The sequence below is a fragment of the Thermobia domestica genome, chromosome 6 (genome assembly GCF_964235325.1).
Source record: "Thermobia domestica chromosome 6, izTheDome1.hap1.1, whole genome shotgun sequence".
Lineage (NCBI taxonomy): Eukaryota > Metazoa > Arthropoda > Insecta > Zygentoma > Lepismatidae > Thermobia > Thermobia domestica.
The window spans coordinates 119,497,617-119,504,559 of record NC_137459.1 but is presented as its reverse complement, the minus strand read 5'-3'; positions in this window follow the sequence as shown (position 1 = coordinate 119,504,559).

Here is a 6,943-nt window from a genome sequence, read left to right as displayed (position 1 = left end):
ACGTGTTAATTTGTTGAAACATCGAATTCGATTTTTTTTTCAAGATTATTCAACAAATTATACTCATATAATTAAAATAAGACTTTTCTTTAAAAAATGAGAATAAATACATTATATGCTTATTATGTGAAAATATATACTCCTTTAGATAACATGTTTTATATGATCCTACTTTATTAAAACTGATCCTATTTACATTAATACTTTTATGCCTTGATTTAATTTACGTGGTTGTACGAAGATAGTTCCCCTCTTCAGATATTCAAAAGATGGGATCACTATGACTGCCTTCTGTTAAGAGCAAACTTGGTAAGTTAACTTATTTTTTTTAAAGTCTTTTACTGTTAAATTTGTAACACTACATGACTTTCTTACTTCTCTTTAGTGAATGCATTTTGTGAAGAGGTTTGTCTATTATTTCTGTAATCAACTTCTAATGAAATGGAATACAAGAGTAGGGCCCGGCACACACGTAACGATATACCTGTCAGGTAAACCTCACCAGCATACCGCAAAGGTATACTTGTGCAGGCTAGATCACATACACGAGACGGTATGCCTGAAGATTTTAACTCACGAGGGAACCTATCCAAGTGTAACTCTGACTTTGAGCCGAGACTGTGGCCGCTGGATACCTTGTACCAAAAGAACATAACACGAAAAGGGATACATCCTCGATCTCAACCGTTGAAGAGATATAAGCGTGAAAAGTTAGAAATTGAGCTCCATATTATACATTACAAAGTTAGATTCCAGGTCAGATTTTTCGGAAACGGCAGGTAGGGAAACTCAGCGAATACATACCAAATTAGTATGGGGAGCACATCACTTTTGAATGAAAAATGTGTGTCCCTGGGGCACTCGCAGGGCTCCAGGTGGGGTCCAACTCAAAATTTGCAAATGGAACTGGGGTTCAAGTAGCATATTGTGTGAAAGCTATTGTTAAATAAAAGAAGATAGAACAAATCTAAACTCTCTACGATAACCCTGTGCAAACGGGCAACTGGTCAAAATGTCAATACAACCTACATCAGAAAATCTATGGCCACGCTTCTAAATCCGTTTAAAAGTGCAAGGTATTGAAGTAAAGCAAAATGCTCCAGAGTCTCTCTCTCAAAATCACCCTCCGATATATTTTATTTCTCCACCTTTATTCCAGTTTTCTCCAACCCCACTCTTTTCCAAGTTGCCTCACAGTTTCAAGATTACTCCTTTTCGTCTTTACAATCACGTTTCTCGTTCAGCAAATCCCCCAATAGAAATTTCACAATGCAATCTGTGAATTTGGGGTCCCGATGCGCGAAGCATATACCGTTGCCTTTTGACCTCACCCTCTACGACGATTGCGATTAGCAATGTATCCTTTCTCTTCTAGGACACGAAATCCAATGGTCATGGTTGTTCTATGGTCCATTGGTCATTCGAAGTCACGCTTATACTTGGATAAGGTCCGTTGTGCGATTCTGTGAGAGACTCTGCAGCAATTTGCTTTACTTCAATACCTTGCACTTTCAAACGTGTTTTTCCGTTTTGTTATTGTCGCAACTTAACGGATTTAGAAGCGTGGCCATAGATTTTCTGACATTTTGACCAGTTGGTTGTATTGACATTTTGACCAGTTGCCCGTTTGCACAGGGTTATCGTATAGAGTTCAGATTTGTTCTATCTTCTTTTATTTAACAGTAGCTTGCATACAATATGCTACTTGACCCCCAGTTCCATTTGCAAATTTTGAATTGGATCCCGCCTGGGACCCTGCGAGTGCCCCGGGGACACAATTTTTTCATTCAAAAGGTGATGTTCTCCCCACACTAATTTGATATGTATTCTCTGAGTTTCCTTACTCGACCGTTTCCGAAAAATCTGACCCGGAATCTAACTTTGTAATGTATAGTATGGAGCTCAGTTTCTAACTTTTCACGCCTATATCTCCGCAACGGTTGCGATCGAGGATGTATCCCTAATCGTGTTATGTTCTTTTGATACAAGGTATCCAACGGCCATAGTCTCGACTCGAAGTCAGAGTTACACTTGGATAGGTTCCTTCGTCAGTCGAGAGATGGCGAGCAAACAAGAAGACGACGACCGACGTTCCCTACTCAAGGAACTAGCCACAACTCACCTAAAGAGTGTACAGGTATGCCGGAGTGACTCACACACACGCTCAGATCTACACGCCTGCGCAGGTAGTAAGAATTGAATTTCGATTTTTCTCCAGTCGCTTCACAGGTCGCTACGCCAGCGTTGTTTGACCTGCAGCGGCTGGCACACACGCTTCGGTTTACTTGTATATACAAGTGACCTGTGCAGGTAAACCTCATCGATATACCACAACGTGTGTGCAGGGCCTAAGATGACATTTCATTTGTTTCTGCTTTATCTAAGCTAAAACTTTAAAGATTTGACACACTTTGAGCGTTTTTGTAATTTTATAACAGCTATTTAACATATTACTTTTAATTTAAGCAATACTGAAATGCAGGGAAAAATAGTATGTTTTTAATATATACAGTATACATTTTACATATTAAATAACTTCATTGACGTTAAAAGGTTTTGAAGAGTGTAGCAAAATGTCAGTTATCGATCTTCGTAGTTTCCATTACAGCAAGGCAATAACCGTTATAAAGATGAAAGTGTTAGCGTCTTTCTTATGGAAAAAGAAGAAGAAGAAGAAAGAAAATCATAGACTAACATGCATTCTTACGATGCAATTCTGTCTATTTTCATAGGAGAAACATCTATAGAAATTTAATTTAAAGAATATAGAGCCCACGTATATATTATAGTCCGTGGGTTTTCTCGGGTACTCCCGTTTCCTTTCACGTTTTCATTCCCCCGATTCTTCCATCATCATTCACTTGCCTTAATCATATATATATATATATATATATATATATATATATATATATATATATATATATATATATACCCAAAGAGACATTAAACTGAAATATTTAATTTTTCATAGAGTTTCAACCACTTCAAGAACTCTTGTTGCACAATTATAAATTTAGTGACCAATTGTGTCGTGTGACACACACACACACACATACACAAAAATATATATAGGGAAATTTGATTGTTAGTTTCAGATACACATTGAAAGTAGAGAGAAAGTTATACAAAAACTGAGCAGAAAACAACATCACTTTCTTGTATTTGTTTTATTTGTTTAAGATAATTTTACTTTAGTTGATGGTTACTTTAGTGGCGGACATAAATTTAACATTCAGTTTTCTTCAAATTATGAAAAATGGCGCATAGTTAAAAGTATTGCATAACACGGTACAACTATTATTATTAAGGAGGACGCGTAATATTATTTACTTTCAAAAGCAATATGTAGAATTAAGTTATCCTTCATTTATTAAGTAGCAATTTTGTGTACTTTTTAATACCACTAGGCCCTGTAGTCATATAGGAGTGCAGTTCACGCATTTCTAAATTCAAATTATGTTAATAATTCAATATCCTCAGTATCAGTTTATGCACCTCATAAATCTTTTTCTCATTGATCTTCGTATTTTCAACTTTATTTATTATCATAACTAATAAGATAAATTATTCTCAAATAATAACATAATAGTGTTTTTTTTAATCATCTCTCTCCCAAGAGTCCTCTCAGACATCTTCAATGCAATATCGTCAATGCAATATCGTCAACTTATTGAGGAAAGATTTGAGGAATATCAGGCTGAAATTTCAACGCCTTCTTTGACCACCTACTGAATCTGTCGACTTGAATATTATCAACAGCGATACTATTTGCCTATTATTATTATTATTATTATTATTATTATTATTATTATTATTATTATTATTATTATTATTATTATTATTATTATTATTATTATTATTATTAAGTTATTCAAACCATGGAGTAGAAAAACCGCTTGTGATATACTTGAGCATTTTATTGTGAAATGTGACACCTCTATCTAAATCATCTTAATTTTCATTCCCTTTAAAAGCAATTGTATTATATGTAAATTGTAGAAAATTCTATAGATAATAGCACGTAATAAGATTGTGTCAGAATGTATAGATTAGCTGAGATAACTGTATAACCGGAGACAAATGCAGTCTGGGTGGGTGGTCTCGTGCTACAAAAATAAAACCTGAATATGGGGAGAATGAGAATATAGAATCAATAATGAAACGACATTTGATATTCATCATTCATATATCATTTTCTGTTCAATCTGCATATATCCTGTAAATATTAAATACCGCCTGTCTTATTTCCGATATTGCATTCCTGACACATCTATAAATCAGTCTGTCATTAAATCAAGAAAATTGATGCCTCTTGATTGTACTTATAATTGAATGGAAGGGCCTCCTTCGAACTAAATAGAAAATTGAGAAGGTATTAGTATGAGTTGCATGCCGAGTAAAGAGAAAAGAAAAGATTTGTTTTTTAAAAAAAGAAAATCGATATAAGCATATTGACTATTTCGTTATTATTACTATTATTAATATTACCTTGAAAAAGGTATGTTAGCTCACTTCTGATCGTCTGTGATATGCATATTATTACTCTATTACATAATAAAATACTTTCTTTACGACTCATCAACAAATTATAAAATAGCAGTAGCGGGATGCTGCAAAAGCCGATTATTTTCTGTAGAAAGTAAGAAAGATGATCCTTTCATTTCTTACAGGAAGTTATAGCCTCATCCCTCCTCTTGCTGTAGGGGGTCTATGCTACTTTTTCTCTTGCTTTCCCCATCCGTTTTCCAGTTCAATCGCTCTTAAAAAAGATGGGAGTCAGATATTGATTAGCGTAGGGCAGGAAATACTTTCGGGTTGTCAAAGATTGAGCATCTCCAAAGTAAAAAAAAGATGAAAAGAGGATAGAACGTAATGACGCTCCATCGAAAATATGAAGTCTGAACGTATCGAAATTATGTGAGAGAAATTATAGACAAAATCGAAATAAATTGTTGTTTGACCTCTTCGTGGCTAGATGGTTAGAGCCCTCTTCTTTCGTGCAATCATCTAGGTTCAATCCCCGCTGAAAGTAGATGTGGTTTGTGTCCCAACTGTCGCTGAAAATGGATGCTAAGCTTCAAACAAAAATGGAAATTTATAACTTAGACATTTCCACATAAATTCTGTTCAGTAAACCTATTTCTGATACAGGGTTTGCTTCGTTTTCATAATAAAATCTATGCAAGTTTTATCATTAAGAACAAAAATATTATAGGCAAGCTAAAAGTTTCACATTTCTAAGGTTGATATTAAGGGGATGTCTACCCATCATCAGGGCCTTCAAAATCTTCATAAGATAAAATGTAAAATTTAATTCATAAATATCTTACAAAATACTGCAGTCAGGAACTTGCAATGTTGCACAAATGCTAAAGAGCAAAAGCATTTAGATTATTGTCACAAATGTCCACCTAATCACTTAATTGTAATGATAAGTTCCGTAATGATGTAATCACTACGGCAAGTAAAAAGTTGAAAGACCACTTGCAGACCTTATAAATTACAACGAGTGACATTCTTTGAAGAGCACATGCTGGGGAGGGATGCATTGTGGCAATTTGAGAAGGAAACTCATGTCTACCACCTCAATTTTCATAATCATTTACGCCTTGAGCAGGCTCCCTCCCCTCCCCGACCCCGGTTTCTATTTGTGAATTTCTACTGAAACGTAACGAACTCAAACTATTTCTGAAGCAGTTGATCACGAGTGATCAAAAGTGGATAACCTACAACAACATGTTTTAAATGTTGTGGTCGAAGAGAGGAGAAGTTCCACAATCTGTGGCAGAGACTATACTGCCGCCAAGGAAAGTTATACTGTGCGTTTGATGGGATTGGAAGTTCATGGTGCATTACGAGCTGTTTCCGCCAGGAAGAACAATAGATTCGGATGTGTGCCGTTGACAATTAACGAGAGTGAACCTAGCAAGTCAAAAAGGCGGCTGGAACTTGTCAACAGAAAGCATGTCGTACGTGCTGAAACGCCAGATCACATTTATGTTCAGATTGCTGGCAATGCTACATAGCCATGACCAGTAAGAAATTAAGATAACTTGTCTGGGAGATTTCAACGCATCCACTTTATAGCTCGGACCTTGCGCCGTTCGATATCATTTGTTTTGGTCTCCGTTAAACTCCCTGAATGGCGTTAAGTTAGCTTCAAAAGAGACCTATGTAAATCAAGTGTAACAAATTTTTGACCAGAAACCACAGAAGTTGTATATCAATCTGTTGGAGAAAATGGCAGACGATCGTCGGACAAAATGACTCATACATGGTTTCATAATGGTATTTTTAAATCATAATAAATATATTCTCAGTTTTGACCTCGAAAGGCACTACACTTTTTATACAACCTGATATCAGCCTGCGAAGGGATATCACCAGCCAGACAGCTTTTATTTAGGTGATTTGCAGTAAGCATACGGACGCAAATTAGCGTTCATTTGACATTTTGAACTGGAATTTAATCATTCATAATACAACTATTTCCCCAATTTCATCGGAATTCTTGGATAACGCTGAAACTTCCGTGTCGCACCGGAAATCGAACCCAGGATTATTAAAACAAAATCCTCCCGCTAATGTATTTGGATAAGAGGAAGTACTTAATTATCCTCTGGCGCAGTGAAAAATTCAATGCCAGATGCAATCGAATAGCAGCACATTCTGAATGAAAGGAAATCAATATATTTGCTTCTATTCTTCATTTTATCTTCACTTTATTTACTTAATTGATACTCAATTATCCTGCTCATTAACTGCCCATAAAGAAGTTTTCCTCAGCAGAATCAGTTTTCCTTCTTCTTTTTATTCTCTTTTTTTTATTTTTTTCCCAGGAAAATGAGAGACTGTCTTTTTGTGCTTGCAGTTACGAGGACCTTAGTAACATTAACATTGGCTAAGCATTGTTTAAAATTTTGTGAAACAGTTTTGACTGACA